Source organism: Triticum dicoccoides, chromosome 2B (assembly GCF_002162155.2).
Source record: "Triticum dicoccoides isolate Atlit2015 ecotype Zavitan chromosome 2B, WEW_v2.0, whole genome shotgun sequence".
Lineage (NCBI taxonomy): Eukaryota > Viridiplantae > Streptophyta > Magnoliopsida > Poales > Poaceae > Triticum > Triticum dicoccoides.
This window is the reverse complement of record NC_041383.1, coordinates 391316342-391344046: the sequence shown is the minus strand read 5'-3', so window position 1 is coordinate 391344046 and position 27705 is coordinate 391316342.

Sequence of the window (27705 nt, the reverse complement as noted above, 5' to 3'; positions counted from 1 at the left end):
ACTCTCCATGAAAGCATCAATGTCGGTGTCAAAACCGGCGGATCTCGGGTAGGGGGTCCCGATCTGTGCATCTAAGGCTAATGGTAACAAGAGGCAAGGGACACAATGTTTTAGCCAGGTTCGGGCCCTCTTGATGGAGGTAAAATCCTACTTCCTGCTTGATTGATATTGATGATATGAGTGTTACAAGAGTTGATCTACCACGAGATCGTAGAGGCTAAACCCTAGAAGCTAGCCTATGATGATTATGATTCTGTCTCTAAGGACTAAACCCTCCAGTTTATATAGACACCGGAGAGGGCTAGGGTTTACATGGAGTTGGTTTACAAAGAAGGAAATATAATATCCGGATCGCCAAGCTTGTCTTCCACGCAAAGGAGAGTCCCATCCGGACACGGGACGAAGTCTTGAGTCTTGTATCTTCACGGTCCAACAGTCCGGCCAAAGTATATAGTCCGGCCCTCTGGATACCCCCTAATCCAGGACTCCCTCAGGGAGAACATGGTCTTGAGATCCAAAAGTAGAGAAGAAGCCAGCTAGCTAATAACTATGGACCTGAAGGTCTGTGGTAAACTACTCACAACTCATTGGAGGGGCAATGGTGTTGATGTAGAAGCCCTCCATGGTCGATTCCCCCTCCGGCGGAGCGCCGACGAAGGCTCCAAGATGGGATCTCGTGGATATAGAAGGTTATGGCGGTGGAAATTGTTTTTGGTTGGTTCCCTGGATGTTTTTGGGGTATGTGGGTATATATAGGAGGAAGAAGTACGTCGGTGGCCGCCCGAGGGGCCCATGAGACAGGGGGCGCGCCCTCCTATCTCCTGGCCACCTCAATCGCTTCTTGACTTGCACTCCAAGTCCTCTGGATCACGTTCGTTCGAAAAATCATGCTCCCGAAGGTTTCATTCCGTTTGGACTCCGTTTAATATTCCTTTTCTTTAAAATACCGAAATAGGCAAAAAAAACAATACGGGCTGGGCCTCCGGTTAGTAGGTTTGTCCCAAAAATGATATAAATGTGTAAAATAAATCCCATAAAGATCCAAAAGGGCTAATATAATAGCATGGAACAATCAAAAATATAGATGCGTTGGAGACGTATCAAGCATCCCCAAGCTTAATTCCTGCTCGTCCTTGAGTAGGTAAATGATAAAAACAGAATTTTTGATGTGGAATGCTACCTAGCATAATTCTCAATGTAATTTTCTTTATTGTGGCATGATTGTTCAGATCCAAATGATTCAAGATAAAAGCTTATAAAACATAAAAAATAATAATGCTTCGAAGCATACTAACAAATAACCATGTCCTATCAAAATAGCATAGCCAAAGAAAGCTTATCCCTACAAAATCATATAGTTAGGCCATGCTTCATTTTCATTACACAAAATACTCCCATCGTGCGCAACCCCGGTTTCAGCCAAGCAATTGGTTCATACTTTTTAACACGCTTCAGCTTTTTCAACTCTTACGCAATACATGAGCGCAAGCCATGGACATAACACTATGGTGGTATATGGTGGTGGTTGTGAGGACAAAAAGGGAGAAGATAGTCTCACGTCAACTAGGCGTATCAACGGGATGGAGATGCCCATCAATAGATATCAATGTGAGTGAGTAGGGATTGCCATGCGACGGATGCACTAGAGCTATAAATATATGAAAGCTCAACAAAAGAAACTAAGTGGGTGTGCATCCAACTTGCTTGCTCACGAAGACCTAGGGCATTTTGAGGAAGCCCGTCATTGGAATATACAAGCCAAGTTCTATAATGAAAAATTCCCACTTAGTAAATGAAAATGACAACATAGGAGACTTCTCTATTATGAAGATCATGGTGCTACTTTGAAGCACAAGTTTGGTAAAGAGGATAGTAGCATTGTCCCTTATCTATTTTTCTCTCATTTTATTATTTTTTTCTTTCTTTTTTTTCTTTGGCCTTTCTTCTCTTCTTTTTTTTAAAGTCCGAAGTCTCATCCCGACTTGTGGGGGAATCATAGTCTTCATAATCCTTTCTCACTGGGACAATGCTCTAATAATGAAGATCATCACACTTTTATTGATTTACAACTCAAAACTAGAACAAGATATGACTCTATATGAATGCCTCCGGCAGTGTACCGGGATATGCAATGAATCAAGAGCGACATGTATGAAAATTATGAAGGTGGCTTTGCCACAAATATGATCATGCAAAGAGCAATATGACAATGATGGAGCGTGTCATAATAAACAGAACGGTGGAAAGTTGCATGGCAATATATCTCGGAATGGCTATGGAAATGCCATAATAGGTAGGTATGGTGGCTGTTTTGAGGAAGGTAAATAATGGGTGCATGATATCGGCGAAAGTTGCGCGGTATAATAGAGGCTAGCAAAGTGGAAGGGTGAGTGTGCGTATACATGGACTCACATTAGTCATAAAGAACTCACATACTTATTGCAAAAGTCTACTTTCCCTCGAAGCAAAGTACTACTATGCATGCTCCTAGGGGAAGGGTTGGTAGGAGTTAACCATCGCGCGATCCCGACCTCTACTCATAAGGAAGACAATCAAAAGAGCACCTCATGCAACAAATTTGTCACACAACTTTTACTATACGTGCATGCTACAGGACTTGCCAACTTCAACACAAGTATTTATCAATTTCATAATTACCCACTACCATGACTCTAACATTACCACCTCTATATGTCAAAACAATTATCAAGCACCAAATTGATGCTAGTGTTTTATGCACTTTCTATGAAATTTTTTATTATACCCAACTTGGATGCTCATCATTCTAGGACCAAATTTGTAACCATAGCAACTACCATGCTGTTCTAAAATACTCTCAAAATAATATAAGTGAAGCATGAGACACTAGCAATTTCTTCAAAATTAAGCCACCGCCGTGCTCTAAAAGATATAAGTGAAGTACTAGAGCAATAACTATCAAACTCAAAAGATATAAGTGAAGCACATAAAGTATTCTAATAAATTCTAATCAAGTGGGCTTCTCCCAAAAGGTGTGTACAACAAGGATGATTGTGGAAAAAAGCAAATACCAATATCATACACGACGCTGCAAGCAAAACACATATCATGTGGCGGATAAAAATATAGCTCCAAGTAAAGTTACCAATGAACGAAGACGAAAGAGGGCATGCCTTCCGGGGGCATCCCCAAGCTTAGGCTTTTGGCTACTCTTGAATATCTAGGGGTGCCCTGGGCATCCCCAAGCTTAGGCTCTTGCCACTCTTTGTTCCATGGTCCATCAAATCTTTATCCAAAACTTGAAAACTTCACAACACAAAACTCAACAGGAAATCTAATAAGCTCCGTTAGTGAAAGAAAACAAAACCACCACATAAGGTACTGTAATGAACTCATTATTTATTTATTTTGGTGTTAAACCTACTGTATTTCAGGTTCTCTATGGTTCATACCACTTAATACTAGCCATAGATGCATCAAAATAAGCAAACAACACACGAAAAACAGAATCTGTCAAAAACAGAACAGTCTGTAGCAATCTGTAACTAACGCAAACTTCTGGAACTTTAAAAATCCTACCAAAATAGGAAGTCCTGGGAAATTTGTCTATTGACCAGCAACAAAAATAATCAATGCAAAATCACGTTTATGTGATTTAACAAAACTAATTTCGTGCACACAAAGTTTCTGTTTTTCAGTAGAATCAAATTAACTATCACCATAGGTTATCCTATAGGTTCTACTTGGCACAAACACTAACTAAAACATAAAAAACACATCTAAACATAAGGTAGATGCAAAATTTATTACTAAACAGAAACAAAACAAAACACACAAATAAAATTGGGTTGCCTCCCAACTAGCGCTATCGTTTAACGCCCCTAGCTAGGCATAAAAGCGAAGATAGATCTAAGTAGTGCCATCTTTGGCACTCAATTCATAAGTAGCTCGCATGATAGATTCATAAGGTAATTTGACTTTTTTCTTGGAAAGTGCTCCATGCCTTTCCGTAATGGAAATTGGAATCTAATATTACCTTCCTTCATATCAATAATCGCGCCAATCGTTCTAAGGAAAGGTCTACCAAGAATAATAGGGCAAGAAAGATTGCAATCTATATCAAGAACGATAAAATCTATGGGCACCAAAATTCTATTTGCAACAATGAGAACATCATCCCATTGGCTTTTTAATGGTGGAATCCGCAAGGTGCAAATTTAAAGATCAATCATCAAGATCTTGGAAACCTAGAATATCACATAAAGTTTTCGGAATCGTGGGAACACTAGCACCCAAATCACACAAAGAAAAACACTCATGATCTTTAATTTTAATCTTTATAGTAGGTTCCCACTCATCATTAAGTTTTCTAGGTATAGAAACTTCCAAATTAAGTTTTTCATCATAAGATTGCATCAAGGCATCAACAATGTAAATACAACCTTCTAAAGAACAATTATCATAATCAAATTCCTTGAAATCCGAGATAGTGGGTTCAATGCTATTTAAAGTCATGACCTCTCCAATCCCACTTTAACCAAATTTAGCATCAAGATCTAAAAACTCTGAATTATTGGGATGCCTTCTAACTAAAGTTGACTCATCTCCAGTCCCATTATTATTAAGATTCATATTGCAAAACAAAGATCTAATAGGAGACACATCAATAACTTTAAGATCTTCATCATTATTTTCAAAGAAACTAGAAGAACACGCCTTTACAAAGCAATCTTTCTTAGCACGCAATCTAGCGGTTCTTTCCTTGCACTCATTAATGGAAATTCACATGGCTTTGAGAGACTCATTGATATCATGCTTAGGAGGGGTATATCTAAGTTTAAGAGAATCAATATCAAGCGAAAGTCTATCAACGTTCCTAGCCAAATCATCAACTTTGAGCAATTTTTATTCAAGCAAAGCATTAAAATTCTTTTGAGAAATCATAAATTCTTTCACACTATTCTCAAAATTAGAGGGCATCTTATTAAAATTACCATAAGAATTATTGTAGGAATTTCCATATAGAGGAATTACTAGGGAACGGTCTAGAATTAAAGATTCCTCTATAAGCATTGTTTCCAAAACTATTCCTACCAACAAAATTTACATCCATAGATTCATTATTATTATCAATCAAAGTAGACAAAGGCATATCATTGGGATCAAGAGGAGTATTTTTAGTAGAAAACAATTTCATAAGTTCATCCATCTTTCCACTCAAAACATTAATTTCTTCTATAGCATGCACTTTTTTTACTATAAGATCTTTCAGTGTGCCATTGAGAATAATTAGCGATAATATTATCAAGAAGTTTTGTAGCATCTCCTAAAGTGATTTCCATAAACGTGCCTCCCGCGGCCGAATCTAAAAGATTTCTAGAAGCAAAGTTCAAACCGGCATAAAAATTTTGTATGATCATCCATAAATTCAAACCATGAGTAGGGCAATTGCGAATCATCAATTTCATTCTTTCCCAAGATTGGGCAACATGCTCATGATCAAGTTGTTTAAAATTCATAATATCGTTCCTAAGAGTGATGATCTTAGTGGGAGGAAAACACTTAGAGATAAAAGCATCTTTGCACTTGTTCCAAGAATCAATACTATTTTTAGGCAAAGACGAAAACCAAACTTTAGCATGATCTCTAAGTGAAAACAGAAATAACTTCAATTTAACAATATCATTATCCGTATATTTTTTTCTTTTGCATATCACACAAATCAACAAAGTTGTTTAGATGGGTAGTGGCATCTTCACTAGGAAGGCCCGCGAATTGATCCTTCATAACAAGATTCAGCAAAGCAGTATTGATTTCACAAGACTCAACATCATGAAGAGGAGCAATCGGAGTACTAAGGAAATCATTATTATTGATATTGGAGAAATCACACAATTTGGTATTATCTTGTGCCATGGCAACAAGTAATCCAACACACAAGCAAACAGAAAAAGCCAAGCGAAAAAGAGAGGAGAAGATTGGGAAAGAGAGGGCAAATAAAACGGCAAGGGTGAAGTGGGGGAGAGAAAAACGAGAGGCAAATGGCAAATAATGTAAATGCGAGGGAGATGAGTTTGTGATGGGTACTTGGTATGTCTTGACTTGAGCGAAGACCTCCCTGGCAACGGCGCCAGAAATCCTTCTTGCTACGTCTTGAGCTTGCATTGGTTTTCCTTGAAGAGGAAAGGGTGATGTAGCAATAGTAGCGTAAGTATTTCCCTTAGTTTTTGAGAACCAAGGTATCAATCCAGTAGGAGGCTCCTCAAAAATCCCACACACCTACACAAACAAACAAAGAACTCGCAACCAACGCAATAAAGGGGCTGTCAATCCCTTCACGATCACTTGCGAAGGTGAGATCTAATAGAGATAGTATGATAAGATAAATATATTTTTGGTATTTTATAATATAGATAAAGATGCAAATAAAAGTAGATTGAAAGCTTATATGATAAAAGATAGACCCGGGGGCCATAGGTTTCACTAGTGGCTTCTCTCAAGATAGCATAAGTATTACGGTGGGTGAACAAATTACTGTCGAGCAATTGATAGAAAAGCGAATGATTATGAGATTATCTAGGCATGATCATGTATATAGGCATCACGTCCGTGACAAGTAGACCGACTCCTGTCTGCATCTGCTACTATTACTCCACACGTCGACCGCTATCCAGCATGCATCTAGAGTATTAAGTTCATAAGAACAGAGTAACACATTAAGAAGGATGACATGATGTAGAGGGATAAACTCAAGCAATATGATATAAACCCCATATTTTTATCCTCGATGGCAACAATACAATACGTGCCTTGCAACCCCCGCTGTCACTAGGTAAGGACACCGCAAGATTGAACCCAAAGCTAAGCACTTCTCCCATGGCAAGAAAGATCAATCTAGTAGGCCAAACCAAACTGATAATTCGAAGAGACTTGCAAAGATAACTCAATCATACATAAAAGAATTTAGAGGAGATTCAAATATTTCTCATAGATAAACTTGATCATAAACCCACAATTCATCGGATCTCGACAAACACACTGCAAAAAGAGTTACATCAAATAGATCTCCACAAGAGAGGGGGAGAACATGGTATTGAGATCCAAAAAGAGAGAAGAAGCCATCTAGCTAATAACTATGGACCCGAAGGTCTGTGGTAAACTACTCACAACTCATCGGAGGGGCTATGGTGTTGATGTAGAAGCCCTCCGTGGTCGATTCCCCCTCCGGCGGAGCACCGGCGAAGGCTCCAAGATGGGATCTCGCGGATACAGAAGGTTACGGCGGTGGAAATTGTTTTTCGTTGGCTCCCTGGATGTTTTCGGGGTACGTGGGTATATATAGGAGGAAGAAGTACGTCGGTGGCCGCCCGAGGGGCCCAGGGGGTGGGCGCGCCCTCGTATCTCCTGGCCGCCTCGATCGCTTCTTGACTTGCACTCCAAGTCCTCTGGATCACGTTCGTTCCAAAAATCACGCTCCCGAAGGTTTCATTCCGTTTGGACTCCGTTTGATATTCCTTTTCTTTGAAATACTGAAATAGGAAAAAAAAACAGCAATACGGGCTGGGCCTCCGGTTAGTAGGTTAGTCCCAAAAATGATATAGATGTGTAAAATAAAGCCCATAAACATCCAAAAGGGCTAATATAATAGCGTGGAACAATCAAAAATTATAGATACATTGGAGACGTATTAGCTAACTCTCATGTGCACATACACATCATGATGGATGATGTGTACATTTACCACGCACACACTTTGTTTCGTTTGTCTACTTATTGTGTAGGTACACATGCTTCCTCGTCAACCTTGCAATGCTGTGAGTTGACGAAACGAGCTCTAGAGAGCAATGATGATTTGGGATCCCGTGGATTGTCCTTACCACTGCTCCCTTAGTGCAAAGACTTTGTGCATTTATTCTACATGGCCCTCATATGGTTATGGGTTATATACCGCTTCTCATTTTATGCCCATATTGCCATGTTCGCTTTGCATGATATGCTCATTTCTATGCCTTTGCCATGCATTTGTGACCCATGCTTTGCATTACACATGATGATTGATTTTCTAGTACTTGTATGTGTATTTGCAAGCTTGGTGGATATATTGCTTGTTATTGCCATGTTCCATTTGTGAACCATTGCTATGATGATACATTGATCTTGCTTTGTGTTCGTTCTTGCGATATGTCATGTGCATTGTTTATGCCTATTATTTTCTCACATGACACGATTGCCATGATTTCTTCTAGTATGTTGCATCTTCGCACTACTAGCTTGCACGACTCGATTTCTATGCTTGTCTATGTTGCGTCACCCATGATTCATACTTTCTCGATTCATGCAGTTGATGGCATCCATTTTCATGCTTGTCACATGATTGACTTGATTTCCTCACACATGATGAGCAATTGTTCTTTCTATTATGTTGAGTGCCACACTATCTTCACTACACCCTATGCACGTTATGGTTGGATTGTCTTGCACTTGATCCATGTGTTTAGACACTTCATTTTATTTGGTATTGTGAATGATTCATATGCATACCATAGACCATTTGTTGAGCACTTAATTCATGTTTGCTATGAACTTGAGGTACATGCTTATTCTCTTGTAACACATATTTGCATCACTACCTCACATTTACATGCTTGTTTTTATGATGACCTTGATTGTGCTCAATTTATGTGCTTTCATGCCATGTCACAATCCTTTGTTACACCATATGTTATGCATGATGACGACACTTGTACGGTGAATCACCACTTGAATGCTTGGTTTTGCACTAATGCTAACCACATTTGTTTTTCCAAGTGTTTGTTGGTCTTACTCCTTTTGAAGGAATCACTAGACGATGCAACATTGGAGAGTGCCCATTTCGATCTTGAAGACTATGAGTACTTGGTGAACATTCACTTCTACACGGCGACGCCATCTCTTTCCCATGGTGATTTGGTTTTCGATCCGAGGTCGCATCTTTCCCAAGGGTTAGGGGATGATGCGGAGCATCCTATGGACATCACCATGTCAAGAGTCCATTCGGCAAGTGACACGTGTGATGTCTACTTCACGTACATAAAGGTTAATCATCTCCTTACATGTGTTCACTTGACCCCTTCGAGGATGGTATACTACTTGACATCCCTCTAGTGTGTATGCATAGGTATTATCGGAGCTTCATCGACGACGAGGAGTTCAAGCGCAAAAGAATATCTACACCATCCAAGAAGGGAGAAGGAGGAGGAAGAGGGAACCCAAGACGCAAAGCACCGAAGGCCTCAGACCACCTCGGGTGCCCGGCCTCCTACGCTCCGGGTGCTCGGATCCCCGGTCCCAAAGGGGGCGGCTCCTCTATCCACCCCGGGTGCCCGGGCCCCCACTTGGCGCTACCCAGGTGCCCTAACTTCACCCATGAGTGCCCGGCCTCCTCCTCCCAGTGACCCCTGGGAGCCCGGACCCTGTTACCCCGGGTGCCCGGCCCCCTCCGACTGTGCCTATGTGCACTATGGGCAAAATACCCTTGTACCCCCGTTTTCCCGCAAATCGTCCCTAGCCTATAAGTACTCATCATCAAGCTTGTTTTTAGGGTTAGCGAAGTACATGATGTGATCTAGTACAGCTTTGCTCCTATCAAACCTCTCCCATGGAGATGAAGACCTCCATTGGAGAAGATCCCTAGGGATTCAAGACCCCCTTGTAGGAAGGATCTATCTAGATCATCAAGCCCTCATCTCCTTCATAGGATTTGGGATGAACTTTACCATGTATCTTGTTTTCATTTGATTGTTCTTGTACCTTGTGAATCTCATGTGTTTGTTGGTCTAGTGGATGTGTGATTTGACTTGTTCTTGAGTGTTCCTCTTGTGTTTTCCCCTCTTATTCTTCGTGTTCTTCATGGATTCCCCCTCCAATTCATGAAATATCTCCATTTAGGGTCTCCACCCTACAACACAAACCAACCTAATGTGAAAATAAAATACCTTTTCTCCTCGTGTTGTTGCTGCTCATCCGTGTGTCCAGTCAGCCCGCAAGGTGGAGCATATCCGTGGATTGACACCTGTTGGCTACCTATCCTGGCGTCCCCTTCCCTTCTGCCTTTCTTGATGTCAGCGCGATGGAGAGAGATCTGATCAGCCGATTAGGACAGCAGGGCGTTGGTTCAGATCATAGAAGCGGTGAAACGAAGAGGTTAGCAATGTGTGTGTAACTATGTCTGTGCGTAGAACCACTGATTCCGCATAACGGATGGGCTGACATGTTTCTTTCCTTGATTTGTGTGTTTTGGTTGACATTGGATTGGGATGTAAATTTGCTAAGCCATGACTGGTTTGTAAGAAAAAATATGTGATTAAATCTTCCCCATCACGGTATGCCACGATCATTTGTGGGAGGGGAGTGTCTCGCCCCCTGAATTTGTCCCTGGTCCGGGTAAACTCATGGTGTCTCCGCTTTACCCTTCCAATTCGTCGTGTGTTTGCCCTTACAAAACAAATTTATGTGCATCAATGTAAGGACAAAACGCCAATAGTTGGGGCGCTAGGTAGGGGTGATGGCATGGATCTAGCTAATCGGGTCGGAATGGCCTCCTCAACAAGGGTTGCGAGCTTCGCGACGGGCGAGGGCATCCCCGTCGCCCCCACGGCTTCGTCTCCAAGAAAGCTAAGGCACGATGTCTCACCACACCCAACCATGATGGCAAACCTTTCGATTCGGACATTTCGAATTCGTCGCTGATTATTTCGGTGTGCTACACCTCCAACATGGAGGCAAGGCACGAAACCATGTCATCTTTCATCTTGATAGTGGACAAGAACATGGTGTCCTGCTTCGTGAGGATCATCAACGGTTGCTCGTCCTCAACTTCGACACGAACAACAACAATGAGAGCTCCACCAACTACGACCCAGTGCATGAGGTCTTCATGATTGCGGCGGGCACCAGTACGGTGCCAAACCTCGGCATCCCCATGACCCCCATGTAACAACCATGAGTAATACCCTAGATACACTTTCTTATCATATTATTTGTGCAGCATATGCATTTCATGAACATCATGTTGAATTAATTAATTGATAATTGAACATTTCATTTTGCCATTTGTTAAATGGTAGTTAAGTAAATCCCTTCTCCTTTCCGATGTTCTAATCATAGATTCACCCAAAACCTTGGATGCACTCTTATTGTGATATTTGGGAGCTACCCAAGTTATTTCATAATTTTAGACCAAGCTAAACCTCATTTATTTGAAAAATGAATTATATTCTAAATAAATACAAGTGAGCTCTAAATGTGTGTGTCCTTGCTATGATGTAGAAAAGCTATGTATAAAATTTCAAGTTAATCAAAGTTTGTTTGATTCCACAATGATTAACTATGAATGAATTATAGCGATCTAGAGGTGAGGAAGGTGATGGAGACGTTGGTGAAGACAGTGACGTTGATAAAGATGATCACCATGATGATGGTTCCCTCGGCAGCACTCCAACACCATAGGGAGAGAGAGAGGGAGAGAGGATCCCCCTCCAGCTTCTTCGTCCCCCCCCAGATGGGGAGAGGTTCTCCCCTCTGGTCCTTGGCCACCATGGCCCTGAAGGGGTGAGAGACCCTTCAATATTGGATCTCTTCTCTGTATCTCCATTTTTCGGTACTATTTTCTGGCCGAGCTCCATTTCTTAAATAGCCAAAGATCCTTAAATCCGATCAGGCTAAAATTTTGAGGGGATTTCTCCCCATAAATTAACTTTCTTGTGGCGAAAGAAGGGCTCTAACTGACATCCACAGCCCCCCATAGTCCCATGGGCGGCCAGGGGTACCCGTGCCATGAGGACGTGTGCGGCCCTCGGCCACCGCTTTCTGTTGATTACTTCACCCAAAATTAATATATATTCCAGAAAAAATCATATAAATTGCCAGGGTACTTTGACATGTATACTTCATAAATTATAGATATGTTGGAGACATATCAATACCCCTCCCCATCCACGAGATGTTGAATCAACCCCTAATCTGTCAGTCCTCCCTGATGTGCCCAATGAGTACTGCCAGCATATCTGCCAGAAAAGGAGACACCAGACTACTTGATGCAATCCCTTACGTGTATGAAAATAGTGGCCAATATCATTGTTCAGCTTTACCGTCACACTACCTCCTTGTACAAAAGTTTCCACCTGCTAGTCTATGACAGATGGATGCAAATAAAACTAAGCAGTTTCAACTTCTCATTAGAGTTCCTAATTTTTGTTATTAGGTCAAATAAAGGCAAAAATTCATTTAAACATTTAGTAGATTATCCTATCTCCAAATAGTAGTAACTACTTTTCATACAAATTAATATGATAAGAATGTCACAAAACCAAAGCCAAAAAACCACAACAGTTGAATAATCCTCTAATCCAGTGTTCTTATCAAGTTAATTATTATCCCAACCATGCAACATTCAAATTTTAGTACTAAACCTAAGGTACTAAACTCAAGATATATCATTTTAACATGTACCAACAAAGTCCTAAAACTTCCTAACAAAATCTAGATGATGCACACAAAGTTAAAGCCAGAACATGCCATTTCTATTACTCAAGCAGATTTAAGTGAAGCATAAAGAATAATAGAAAAGGCAAGAACCTTTTCTCCATCATGATGCAAATTAACAAAAGTGATGATTACATTTATTCATATTAAAAAAATGGTCCAAGGTAACGTAAACAAAGCAATACTAGATATAAGAGGTGCAAAAGGGATCATACTTCTTAGAATTAAATTGGGAATGAATTGGGCATCCCCAAGCTTTAACCTCGAATCCTCTATAACATCCCAATTTTCAATTTGGATGTTATACATAGATCATTCATATGCATTTCATAATTTATTGCATTTTGGATTTTATTTGGTTGTGATCCAAGAAAATCTGAAGCAACTCAAGGACCCAAGGAGAGAGTTGGAGGTTTCATTTAAATTTTCATTTTTGAATTTATTTCAAATTTGAAAAGTGGATCAATTTGATTTTCAACAAATTCTTTCCAATTATTTCAAAACAATAAAAATAATGAGAGAAGATAACATGACTTCTTCAAAACAGAGGAGAGATGTTGGGAAAGAAATTTGGAAGTCAAATTATTTTATTTGAATTTTATTTGCAAGTTTTATCCGGTTGAATAAGAGAAAAACATGTATTTTTAAAAATTGCATTTAGTCTAATTTTTTTTTCACTTTGCCCCAAATATTAGGTAGGGATGGCGAAAATTGTTTCTGGATTTTTTAGGATTTTTATTTTATTTTTATTAGGATTTTTCATCACGGCATTGTTTTAAAAAAAATCTAACTCGGCCGGCCCAGCTCTCCCGTCGCCTCCGCTCCGGCTCGGGACGGGAGTCCCCATCGCCGCTGACGGTAGAGTCCGGGACTCTCCTCGCGCTGCCCTTTCGCCCAAGCAGGCCACCCCGCCGCCCTCCTTTATAAGCCGCCACCCGACCCCCTCCTCTCCTCAAATCGCAGCCGCCTCAACCGCCCGCCACTTGCGCCGTCGCAGCTGCCACCGCCGCCGCTCGCTGCCGCACCACCGCCCGTGCCGCCACGAGCCCCGCAGCCGCCTCGACCGCCGCAGCCTCGCTGTTGACCGCCGCCGGTCGAACCCGTTTAACCGGTAAAAACCGTCCCGGTTCGCCGGTTAATATTCGGTTTTTTTAGTTTTGGTTTAGTTCGGTTTAGATTAGTTTATTTTTATTAGATCGGTTAAATAGCGAACGTTCATTAGATTAGTTCTATTAACGAAGGAATTCGTTCGTTAGTTTCTGTTAGCGGACGTTCATCCGATAGATTTTTCTTTTCCTGTTTATTTTCGCCCAGGGACCTAGCCGCGAATAGTTTTATCGTGATTAAGCCCGTGATCTTCAAACTAGCGTAACTTTTAGCTCGTTTATCCAAATTAGATAAAACCAACGCCTAAATATTAGTAACGTTTCCCTCTTTCTAGTAAACCAACTTGAACATGATTTTGATAATTTAAATTTTGATTTTAGTTCAGATTAGTATTCGATCTTGTTTTGTTCGTATCTTGAGTTTCGTAACTCCGTTTGAGTCGATTCCTTTGCAAATCGTAGCTAATCACATGTGCCTACTGTTAAGACCTACCTCACATAAAAATAATGTTGTTAGGTTTTGTTTTCTATTTAGTTTAGTCATTTGCTTGTTTCGAGTTTTATTTGGATCTTCTCTCTATTTTTCTTTGCATCGTATGATTGATTGCTTATGTATGCTATTTTTTGTCTACGCTAGATTTTCCGGAGTGCGAAGCTTGTTACTACGAATCTCTAGAGTTTTCCGATCATCAGCCAGGCAAGTTAGACTTTGATCATACTCTTCTATACCTAGTTTTTACTATGCATTAGTATTGCCCCTCAAATATTTGCATGAGTAGGATTGGGAACATGTGGTTTGGTTGTAGTACTTGAGGTAGGAACTTAATACCTTTGATCATCCCGGGAATATACGTTATGCTCTTTTATTGCTTAGCCATGCTTGTAGACGGGGATTGGATCGTGATATACATTAAAGTTGTGAGAGATATTAATGTTGGTTAACATTAAGGTGGCAAATTTAATACACATTTGGGTGGATTGGTTGGGGCACCTGGAGAAACCAGTGCTTGCCCATTTGGGAAATCCTGGAGTACCCGTGTGATTTTTCCTTGGTTCGCCACCCAGGCTCAAAGGGATCATATGATATTTCATGCCTAGAAACTTCTGTGTGCAGCCACAAGCCATTATTGGCTCTGGCATAGTTGAGTAAGTTGTGTGAGCTCTTGACGAGGTGGATTAGCAGATGTAGGGGAAAGTAGGTGTACCGGTCTACCCAGAGTAGAGAGTTAATGCTTCAGAAAGACTATATCTCGATCTTCCAATCATGGATGCGGTCGAGTCTTGTGCGGAAAAGTGCGCAACCTCTGCAGAGTGTATAAACTAATCATGATTAGCCGTGTCCCTGGTTATGGACATCTTGAGTATCTAGAAGTGGATATTATTGTTGATCTCATCACTCTTTAATTAATGAATTGGGTTTAATGATGATACTTGTTTAATGATGGGATTTGAGTTGGAGGAACCTTCTCAAATGTTGGTAACTTTGTAGAAAATAAAATTTATTCCTTTGTTGTAGGGAAAAGTTAGTTTTATGCAAAAGCATTAAACTTAGAGCCTCCACCAGCCAAATATGCATGTAGATATAGTTTCTTGCATTCATTTTTCCCTACAGTGTAACTCTGCCAGCATATTCAATGTGCTGACCTACATGGCTGCAACGTCTTATATTGCAGACTTTACCAACGACGAGTAAGGTGCGATAGGTCTTTATCATGCACTCAGCTATGCCGTTGGAGTTGATGGACTCATTTACCTTCTAAGCGTCCGCGGTTATTTAGTTTAGATGGCCTTCAGCCATTCTATTTGTGTACCAGATACTCTTTATGAGGACCTCGATGTAATAAGTGTGTGATTGAACTCTGCTATAATTCGTCGAGTACTGTATGTCTCAGCATTACTGATCCAGGGATGACACTTAAGCACAGAGACTTCGGTCCATTGGGATCATGGTCGCTACAAGATGGTATCAGAGCACACGCTGACTGTAGGACGCGACCACTAGGAAAAGCCATAGGATTACTCTTCTTTGCTCATTTCTAATTCTCCTTTATTTCTACTCTATAGATGTCGGACCCCGGGAACAAGTTCACTCAGCCGGATGACGACACCCCTTTCGGACGACACTTGAAGGAAGTCACTAAGTACCTGAACATCAGACTACCAAGCTTCACTAGAAACTTCTCTGCAACTTTACCGGAAGAGGAGCGCTAGAGGATCAAAGTTCGTGTACCTGGGAGGACGTTTGCACCAACAACGGAGCCCATTGATTTTACCTTGGATGCACCAAGTTGGAACTTGGGAAGAGCATGGCAGCACACATCACTTTTGGACGCATTTGTGAGGTGTACCACACGGAGCTTGAAGACACCGTCTATCAGATATGCCGACGCCGAGACAAGGAATCGGAGGTGATTCGTACCAGGAAGGATGGATCAATTGCAGCATACATTCAGGAGATGGATCAACACATTCGTCAATACGAGAACCAGATGTGTTCTATCATGAAGAAGACCAAGAAGCTGATGAAGAAGAATATCGAGCTAGAAGATAACTCAAGTCAATGATAACCCACAAGTGTAGGGAATAATTGTAGCCTCTTTCGATAAGTAAGAGTGTCGAACCCAACAAGGAGCTAAAGGTAGAACAAATATTCTCTCAAGTCCTATCTGCCACTGATACGACTCTACGCAAGCTTAATGTTCGCCTTACCTAGAACAAGTATGAAACTAGAAGTACTTTGTAGGTGTGATAGGATAGGTTTGCAAGATAATAAACAACACGTAAATAAAAAGTAGGGGCTGTTTAGATAAAGAAGCAATAAAGTAAATACCGCGAGTGTGGAAAAGTGGTGGTAGGAGTTGTGAAATTGTACCTAAGCAATTGACTACTTTACTAGACCGATAGCAAGTTTAATGTGGGAGAGGCATAAGCTAACACACTTTCTCTTCTTGGATCATATGCACTTATGATTGGAACTATAGAAAGCATCCGCAACTACTAAAGATCATTAAGGTAATACCCAACCATAGCATTAAAACATCAAGTGCCCTTTATCCCATATGCCACAACCCCCTTACTCGGGTTTATGCTTCTGTCACTCAAGCAACCCACTATAAGCGAATCATGAACGTATTGCAACACCCTACAGCGGGAATCCCTCACGCTTGCGCGACACGGAGGGCACAATAGGACAACAACATAACCACAAGCAAATTAAACCAATCATAGCAATTCATCAATCACCGATAGGACAATGAAAATCTACTCAGACATCATAGTATGGCAACACATCATTGGATAATAATATGAAGCATAAAGCACCATGTTCAAGTAGAGGGTACAGCGGGTTGCGGGAGAGTGGACCGCTGAATATAGATGGGGGAAGGTGATGGAGATGTTGGTGAAGATGGCGGAGGTGTTGGTGAAGATCGCGGTGATGATGATGGCCCCCGGCGGTGTTCCGGCGCCACCGGAAGCAAGGGGGGAGAGCCCCCCTTCTTCCTCTTCTTCCTTGACCTTGTCCCTAGATGGGAGAAGGGTTTCTCCTCTGGTCCTTGGCTCCCATGGCGTGGGAGGGGCGAGAGCCCCTCCGAGATTGGATCTATCTCTTTGTCTCTCTCTGTTTCTGCGTTCTCAGATTCTGCCCCTTCACCGTTTCTTTTATATCCGGAGATCCATAACTCTAATTGGGATGAATCTTTCGCCCATATTTTTCTCATAAAAATTAGCTTTCTTGCGGCAAAAAAAGAGCATCAACCGCCTTACGGGTGGCCCATGAGGGTGCCAGGCGCGCCCAGGGGGAGGGCGCGCCCCCCTATCTTATGGCCACCTCGGGCACCATTTCGCCTTGATTCTTCCTCCGAAAAATCCCAAATATTCCAAAATATTTCTCTATCCGTTTTTATCCCGTTTGGATTCCGTTTGATATTGGGTTTCTATGAAACATAAAACATGCAACAAACAGGAACTGGCGCTACGCACTGGATATATATGTTAGTCCCAAAAATAGTATAAAAAGTTGCCGAAAGTATATGAAAGTTGAATATTATTGGCATGAAACAATCAAAAATTATAGATACGACGGAGACGTATCAGCATCCCCAAGCTTAATTCCTGCTCGTCCTCGAGTAGGTAAACGATAAAAAGATAATTTTTGATGTGGAATGCTACCTAGCATAATCTTGATCATATGTCTAATCATGGCACGAATATTCAGATACGAGTGATTCAAAGCAATAGTCTATCATTTGACATAAAAACAATAATACTTCAAGCGTGCTAATAAAGCAATCATGTCTTTTCAAAACAACAAGGACAAAGCAAGCTTATCCCTACAAAAATCATATAGTTTGGCCATGCTTCATTTTCGTCACACAAAATGCTCCCATCATGCACAACCCCGATGACAAGCCGAACAATTGGTTCGTACCTTTTAAGACGCTTCACCTTTTTCAACCCTCATGCAATACATGAGCGCAAGCCATGGATATAGCACTATAGGTGGAATAGAATATGATGGTGGAGGTTTATATGGAGAAGACAAAAAAGGGAGAAAGTCTCACATCGACGCGGCTAATCAATGGGCTATGGAGATGCCCATCAATTGATGTCAATGCGAGGAGTAGGGATTGCCATGCAACTGATGCACTAAGAGCTATAAGTGTATGAAAGCTCAAACTGAAAACTAAGTGGGTGTGCATCCAACTTGCTTGCTCATGAAGACCTAGGGCATTTGAGGAAGCCCATCGTTGGAATATACAAGCCAAGTTCTATAATGAAAAATTCCCACTAGTGTATGAAAGTGACAACATAGGAGACTCTCTATATGAAGAACATGGTGCTACTCTGAAGCACAAGTGTGGTAAAAGGATAGTAACATTGCCCCCTTTTTTTCTCTTTTTTTGGGTGGTCTTCTTTGGCCCCTTTTTTTTATTTAGGCTTCTTTGGCCTTTCCTTTTTTTCACGGGGCAATGCTCTATAATGATGATCATCACACTTTTATTTACTTACAACTCAATATTACAACTCGATACTAGCACAAAGATATGAATCTATATGAGTGCCTCCAGCGGTGTACCGGGATATGCAATGATCTAGCATAGCAATGACATCAAAAAACGGACAAGCCATGAAAACATCATGCTAGCTATCTTACGATCATGCAAAGCAATATGACAATGAATGCTCAAGTCATGTATATGATGATAATGGAAGTTGCATGGCAATATATCTCGGAATGGCTATGGAAATGCCATGATAGGTAGGTATGGTGGCTGTTTTGAGGAAGATATAAGGAGGCTTATGTGTGATAGAGCATATCGTATCACGGGATTTGGATGCACCGGTGAAGTTTGCACCAACTCTTGAGGTGAGAAAGGGCAATGCACAGTACCGAAGAGGCTAGCAATGATGGAAAGGTAAAAGTGCGTATAATACATGGACTCACATTAGTCATAAAGAACTCATATACTTATTGCAAAAGTTTATTAGCCCTCGAAGCAAAGTACTACTAGGCATGCCCCTAGGGGATAGACTGGTAGGAAAAGACCATCGCTTGTCCCCGACCGCCATTCATAAGGAAGACAATCAAAGAAACACCCCATGCTTCAAATTTGTCACACAACGGTTACCATATGTGCATGCTACGGGACTTGCAAACCTCAACACAAGTGTCTCTACAATCCACAACCACCCACTAGAATGACTCTAATATCACCATCTTTATATCGTAAAACTATTGCAAGGAATCAAACATATCATATTCAGCGATCTACAAGTTTATGTAGGATTTTATGACTAACCATGTGAATGACCAATTCCTGTCATCTCTCTAAATAGATATAAGTGAAGCAAGAGAGTTTAATTCTTTCTACAAAAGATATGCCCACGCTCTAACAAATATAAGTGAAGCAAAAGAGCATTCTACAAATGGCGGTTTTGTAAGTAAAGAGAAACAGGCAATCCAGACTTCAAATGATATAAGTGAAGCACATGAAGCATTCTATAAAGCCATACTCAAAAGATTTAAGTGAAGTGAAATGAGCATTATATAAATCAACCAAGGACTATCTCATACCAGGATGGTGCATAAAAGAAAAGTGAAAACTAAATGCAAAAGATACTCCAAGACTCGCACATATCGCATGAACGAAACGAATACGAAAACATACCGATACTTGTTGAAGAAAGAGGGGATGCCTTCCGGGGCATCCCCAAGCTTAGACGCTTGAGTCTCCTTGAATATTTACTTGGGGTGCCTTGGGAAACCCCAAGCTTGATCTCTTGCCTATCTTCCTTTTCCTCATATCGAGACATCCTCAATTAGACACTTCATCCACACAAAACTTCAACAGAAAACTCGGTAAGATCCGTTAGTATAATAAAGCAAATCACTACTCTAAGTAATTTTGCAAACCAATTCATATTTTGTTTTTGCATCGTGTCTACTGTAATATAGCTTTTCCATGGCTTAATCCACTGATATAAATTGATAGTTTCATCAAAACAAACAAACTATGCATCAAAAACAGAATCTGTCAAAAACAGAACAGTCTGTAGCAATCTGAACATTCACCATACTTCTGGTACCCCAAAAATTCTACCAAAATTAGGAAAAATAAACAAGTTGTACAGAAAGACAGGGCAAAAGGCAGAACCATTTGACGTTCCAGAAAAAAAATGTAAAATCACGCACTACAGCCAAATTTCTGCCATGCACCGTACAAACCAACAAGCATTGTAAACATCCTAAAGGCAAACCTTGGCACATTATTTTTATAATACAATGGAATTATACAATGGGATAATTATTTTTGATGAAAAGTTTCTGTAATCAAGATTCACAAAGTTTTCGTGAGCATGAACAAGGTTCAAGGAGCTCTCCCACTTCAACAATGCTTGTCTTTCTCACTTTCACTTTCCTTTTTGAAAAGTTTTGGGTTCCCTCTAAACTTCCGGGTTGTCTCCCTGGCAGCGCTTTCTTTAAAGCCATAAGCTAGGCATTTAGTGCTCAAGTAATGAATCCACCCGGATCCCAAGGTATATCAAAGCCAATTTTAATTAACAACGATTTGTAATTTAGTAGTGAGCACAAAGTAACATATAATGAAACAACAAAGTCTAACTCTTTTCCTATGCATCAGCATGTCATAAAAGAACAATTCATGCACACCAAGTAAAGGCCAATGCATAGTATAAACAGTTTCTTGCAATTCTATCGTATTGGAAACATAGAGAGGTGGAGATATAGTTCCTCTCTCATAATAATTGCAAGTAGGAGAAGCAAGAACATGCATATTATATCTATCAAAATTATCATGTGCAATAGTAAAAGGCAACCCATCAATATAATCCTTAATAAGCACAAACTTCTCCGATATAGTGTAGTTGGGAGAATTCAAAAAGGTAATAGGACTATCATGCGTGGGTGCAATAGTAACAATTTCATGTTTAACATAAGGAACTATAGCAAGTTCATCTCCATAAGCATAATTCATATTGGCATCTTGGCCAGAAGCATAGCAAGCATCATCAAAAAGGGGTATTTCAAGAGAATCAACGGGATCATAGCATTCATCCTTCGGTAAGCACGAAGGGGAATTAAACAATATATGAGTTGAAGAGTTACTCTCATTAGAAGGTGGGCACGGGTAGCTAATCCGCTCTTCCTCCTTTTGTTCTTCGCTCTCCACATCATCTTTTTCATCCAATGAGCTCACAGTTTCATGAATTTCTTCTTCCATAGCTTCCTGCAAAATATTAGTCTCTTCTTGGACAGCGGAGACTTTCTCAATAAATGCATCAATATTGTAATTGTATTCATAATTTTCATAGCAATATCTAAGTATAGCAAAATTTTCTGGTCTATAAACTGAATCATCAAAATCGTCAAATGTTTTAAACATAGATTCAATCTCATAAGCACCCATAAAAGCAAAAAATTCTTCTATTTGTTCCACATCATAGTAATCATAGATACCATTAGCATAAGAAGCTAAGGTTTCATTATCATTAAATTTGCATGAAAAGGGAAGGTGCGGAGCCTTCATCCTAGAGCAGCAAGTATAATCATGTATCAAGCATAGTTGACGAGCATACCAACGTAACATATGAATTTGATCCCATAATAGTTTCCCTTTTTGTGTCAAGCGATAATCCCTAAAGTATTCACGTTGATCCAACGTGTATCCCATAACATAATTGAATGGGGTTTTCTCAGGATTATCAAAGTAGTACATAATATCTTGAACATAACGAGCATCAAGGGTCTTAGGAGCTTCCCCATCTCCATGAGTAGCAAGTACACCTATTTTTTTTATTTCGTGTTCCATATCCATAACTAAAGATAGAGAACAACTTAGAACAGCAAATAAAAATTACTTAGTGATAAAGCAAACAACCACACACGAGAATATTCACCCCATGCTATGACTCCCCGGCAACAGTGCCAGAAAAAGGTCTTGATAAGCCACAAGTGTAGGGGATAATTGTAGCCTCTCTCAATAAGTAAGAGTGTCAAACCCAACGAGGAGCTAAAGGTAGAACAAATATTCTCTCAAGTCCTATTTGCCACTGATACGACTCTACGCACGCTTAGTGTTCGCCGTACCTAGAACAAGTATGAAACTAGAAGTACTTTGTAGGTGTGATAGGATAGGTTTGCAAGATAATAAAGAACACGTAAATAAAAAGTAGGGGCTATTTAGATAAAGAAGCAATAAAGTAAATATAGCGAGTGTGGAAAAGTGGTGGTAGTAGTTGTGAAATTGTCCCTAAGCAATTGACTACTTTACTAGACCGATAGCAAGTTTTTTGTGGGAGAGGCATAAGCTAACATACTTTCTCTTCTTGGATCATATGCACTTATGATTGGAACTCTAGCAAGCATCCGCAACTACTAAAGATCATTAAGGTAAAACCCAACCATGGCATTAAAGCATAAAGTCCCCTTTATCCCATACGCCACAACCCCCTTACTCGGGTTTATGCTTCTATCACTCAAGCAACCCACTATAAGCGAATCATGAACGTATTGCAACACCCTACAGCGGGAATCCCTCACGCTTGCGCGACATGGAGGGCACAATAGGACAGCAACATAACCACAAGCAAATTAAACCAATCATAGCAATTCATCAATCACTGATAGGATAATGAAAATCTACTCAGACATCATAGGATGGCAACACATCATTGGATAATAATATGAAGCATAAAACACCATGTTCAAGTAGAGGGTACAGCGGGTTGCGGGAGAGTGGACCGCTGAATATAGATGGGGGAAGGTGATGGAGTTGTTGGTGAAGATGGCAGAGGTGTTGGTGAAGATCGCGGTGATGATGATGGCCCCCAGCGGCGTTCCGGCGCCACCGGAAGCAAGGGGAGAGAGCCCCCCCCTTCTTCTTCTTCTTCCTTGACCTTCTCCCTAGATGGGAGAAGGGTTTCCCCTCTGGTCCTTGGCTCTTATGGCATGGGAGGGGCGAGAGCCCCTCCAAGATTGGATCTATCTCTCTGTCTCTCTCTGTTTCTGCGTTCTCAGATTCTGCCCCTTCACCGTTTCTTTTATATCCGGAGATCCATAACTCCGATTGGGGTGAATCTTTTGCCCAGATTTTTCTCATAAAATTAGCTTTGTTGTGGCGAAAGAAGAGCGTCAACCGCCTTATGGATGGCCAACGAGGGTGCCAGGCGTGCCCAGGGGGAGGGCGCGCCCCCCTGTCTCGTGGCCACCTCGGGCACCGTTTCGCGTTGATTCTTCCTCCGGAAAATCCCAAATATTCCAAAATAATTCTCCATCCGTTTTTATTCCTTTGGATTCCGTTTGATATTGGGTTTCTGCGAAACATAAAACATGCAACAAACAGGAACTGGCACTGGGCACTGGATCAATATGTTAGTCCCAAAAATAGTATAAAAAGTTGCCAAAAGTATATGAAAGTTGAATAATATTGGCATGGAACAATCAAAAATTATAGATACACGGAGATGTATCAGTCAACACACGATGGATATGAAGAAGAAATGGATGTATGATGTCTACTACACAACCTTCTTCTTGTAGACGTTGTTGGGCCTCCAAGTGCAGAGGTTTGTAGGACAGTAGCAAATTTCCCTCAAGTGGATGACCTAAGGTTTATCAATCCGTGGGAGGTGTAGGATGAAGATGGTCTCTCTCAAACAACCCTGCAACCAAATAACAAAGAGTCTCTTGTGTCCCTAACACACCCAATACAATGGTAAATTGTATAGGTGCACTAGTTCGGCGAAGAGATGGTGACACAAGTGCAATATGGATGGTAGATATGGGTATTTGTAATCTAAAAATATAAAAACAGAAAGGTAACTAATGATAAAACTGAGCGTAAACGGTATTGCAATGCTAGGAAACAAGGCCTAGGGTTTATACTTTCACTAGTGCAAGTTCTTTCAACAATAATAGCATAACCGGATCATATAACTATCCCTCAACATGCAACAAAGAGTTAGTCCAAAGTCACTAATAGCGGAGAACAAACAAAGAGATTATTGTAGGGTATGAAACCACCTCAAAGTTATCCTTTCTGATCGATCTATTCAAGAGTCCGTAGTAAAATAACACGAAGCTATTCTTTCCGTTCGATCTATCATAGAGTTCGTACTAGAATAACACCTTAAGACACAAATCAACCAAAACCGTAATGTCACCTAGATACTCCATTGTCACCTCAAGAATCCGTGGGCATGATTATACGATATGCATCACACAATCTCAGATTCATCTATTCAACCAACACAGAGTACTTCAAAGAGTGCCCCAAAGTTTCTACCGGAGAGTCAAGACGAAAACCTGTGTCAACTCCTATGCATAGGTTCATTGAACCCGCAAGTTGATCACCAAAACATACATCAAGTAGATCACGTGAATATCCCATTGTCACCACAGATAAGCACGACAAGACATACATCAAGTATTCTCAAATCCTTAAAGACTCAATCCGATAAGATAACTTCAAGAGGAAAACTCAATTCATCACAAGAGAGTAGAAGGGGAAAACATCATAAGATCAAACTATAATAGCAAAGCTCATGATACATCAAGATCGTATCACCTCAAGAACACGAGAGAGAGAGAGAGAGAGAGAGAGAGAGAGAGAGAGATCAAACACATAGCTACTGGTACATACCCTCAGCCCCGAGGGTGAATGATATGTCTCCAACGTATCTATAATTTTTTATTGTTCCATGCTATTATATTACCCCTTTTGGATGTTTATGGGCTTTATTTTACACATTTATATCATTGTTGGGACTAACCTACTAACCGGAGGCCCATATTGCTGCTTTTTTTTGCCTATTTCAGTATTTCAAAGAAAAGGAATATCAAACTGAGTCCAAACGGAATGAAACCTTCGGGAGCGTGATTATTGGAACAAACGTGATCCAGAGGACTTGGAATGCAAGCCAAGAAGCAGCCGAGGCGGCCACGAGGGTGGAGGGAGCGCCCACCCCTACAGGGCGCGCCCCCCTATGTCGTCGGCCCCTCGGGCGGCCACCGACGTACTTCTTCCTCCTATATATACCCACGTACCCCGAAAAAATCAAGAGAGCCAATGAAAAACAATTTCCACTGTCATAACCTTCTGTATCCGCAAGATCCCATCTTGGAGCCTTCGTCGGTGCTCCGCCGGAGGGGGAATCGACCACGGGGGGCTTCTACATAAACACCATAGCCCCTCCGATGAGTTGTGAGTAGTTTACCACAGACCTTCGGGTCCATAGTTATTACCTAGATGGATTCTTCTCTCTTTTTGGATCTCAATACCATGTTCTCCCCCTCTCTTGTGGAGATCTATTCGATGTAACTCTTTTTGCGGTGTGTTTGTCGAGATCCGATGAATTGTGGGTTTATGATCAAGTTTATCTATGAGAAATATTTGAATATCCTCTGAATTCTTTTATGTATGGTTGAGTTATCTTTGCAAGTCTCTTCGAATTATCAGTTTGGTTTGGCCTACTAGATTGATCTTTCTTGTAATGGGGGAAGTGCTTAGCTTTGGGTTCAATCTTGCGGTGTCCTTACCCAGTGACAATAGGGGTTGCAAGGCATGTATTGTATTGTTGCCATCGAGGATAAAAAGATGGGTGAGGGAGTCCTGGACTAGGGGGTGTCCGGATAGCCGAACTATCATCATCAGCCGGAGTCCAAGACTATGAAGATACAAGATTGAAGACTTCGTCCCGTGTCCGGATTGGACTTTCCTTGGCGTGGAAGGCAAGCTTGGCGATACGGATTTGTAGATCTCCTACCATTGTAACTGACTCTGTGTAACCCTAGCCCTCTCCGGTGTCTATATAAACCGGATGGTTTTAGTCCATAGGACGAACAACAATCATACCATAGGCTAGCTTCTAGGGTTTAGCCTCCTTGATCTCATGGTAGATCTACTCTTGTAATACCCACATCATCAATATCAATCAAGCAGGACGTAGGGTTTTACCTCCATCAAGAGGACCCGAACCTGGGTAAAACATCGTGTCCCTTGTCTCCTGTTACCATCCGCCTAGACGCACAGTTCGGTACCCCCTACCCGAGATCCACCGGTTTTGACACCGACATTGGTGCTTTCATTGAGAGTTCCTCTGTGTCGTCGCAATCAGGAGGGATGCCTTTTCCCGTCTTTAAAGACGGCGCCGTCGTCAAGGGAGCTTTGGCCACCGGCCAAACTATCCGGCTAGGCGGTTTTCTTATGACCGCCTGTTCGGCCACCGCTCCAACAATGACCTCTCAGGTCATCAAAAGCGATCTTCACGTCAACTCGGAATTCGCCGAGCAGTTAGATCCGATGGAGCTCTCCTCCTTAAATGAGCTCTTGGATCGCATCGCCGCCCTGGGAGTCGCTACAGACTACGATCAGATTGGGCTTAAAACCGATCTGAGAGAAATTAACTCTCCCCAGGCTACCCACCATGTTGTTGTGGTAGAGGAACAACGCGGCGACTCTTCTTCTATGTTAAAGACCAGTTATGTCCGGATTCCCGATCCCTCCATACTGGATTCTCGCGGAGGGACGGACGTCAATCAAGTACTGAACCTAAAGTCAGGCATCGGACCATCTGTTGGATAACATCCAGCAATCCAAGCTACCAAATCCGGAAACTTCTCGGCCTTTGAGCCTTAGATTGGGCGGGGTTCCGAATTTAATTCCGCCTGCCCACCCAAACATAAGCGATCTATATCAAATACGGCAAGAGCCCGATGAAACAGTACATCATTACTGGGCCAGATTCCTCCTAGTTATGGACAAGATAAAGGACTGCCGTGAGGAAAGCGCAATCTCAATTTTCTGCAACAATTGCACGGACAAGGGAATCATGAATGCCATAAGTCATTGCGAAGTTACACGCTTCGCCGACCTGGCGACCATAGTACAAAAATACTGTGCGATGGAGAGTGCCTGGAAAACCGAAACCAGGTTTTGGGACAATCCGACCCTAAACACAACCCTAGTTCGAAATAAAAGGGTGCGTCATACTCAAGCACCTGGGTTAAAAACCAAAAAGCAAAACCCCCCTAAAGGGCACGGAACCGTACTGGAGGATGGCTCAACGGACCCTGTAAAATCCATAGTACAGAGGGCGCTACTCCAACACATAGCCTTCGAGCATGTTGGATACTACGGCAGGTGGCCAAAAGTGGCGAAGGTTTTCTAGCCCCGGGTAACCAGCCCAACAGTACCAGTACGGTATTAACAGTCTTCGAGACTTTCGCATCAAATAATATGCGGAAACGAACAATCCGCAGCCTCGCCGAAGTCTACCAAGTAGTAACAACAAATCCATGGAGCGACACGGCTATCACCTTCAATGCCAGCGACGAACCTAAATTCCGAACAGCCCGAGCACCAGCCGCATTGGTCCTCAGTCCGATAGTGGACGGCTTTCGCCTTACCAACGTACTCATGGATGGCGGCAGCGGATTAAACCTCATCTACGAGGAAACCCTCCAAAAAATGGAAATTGACTGGAGCCGCATTGAGCGAAGCAGCACAACCTTTAGAGTAATAATCCCTAGTCGGGAAGTACGCTGCACAGGAAAAATCACACTAGATGTAGTGTTCGG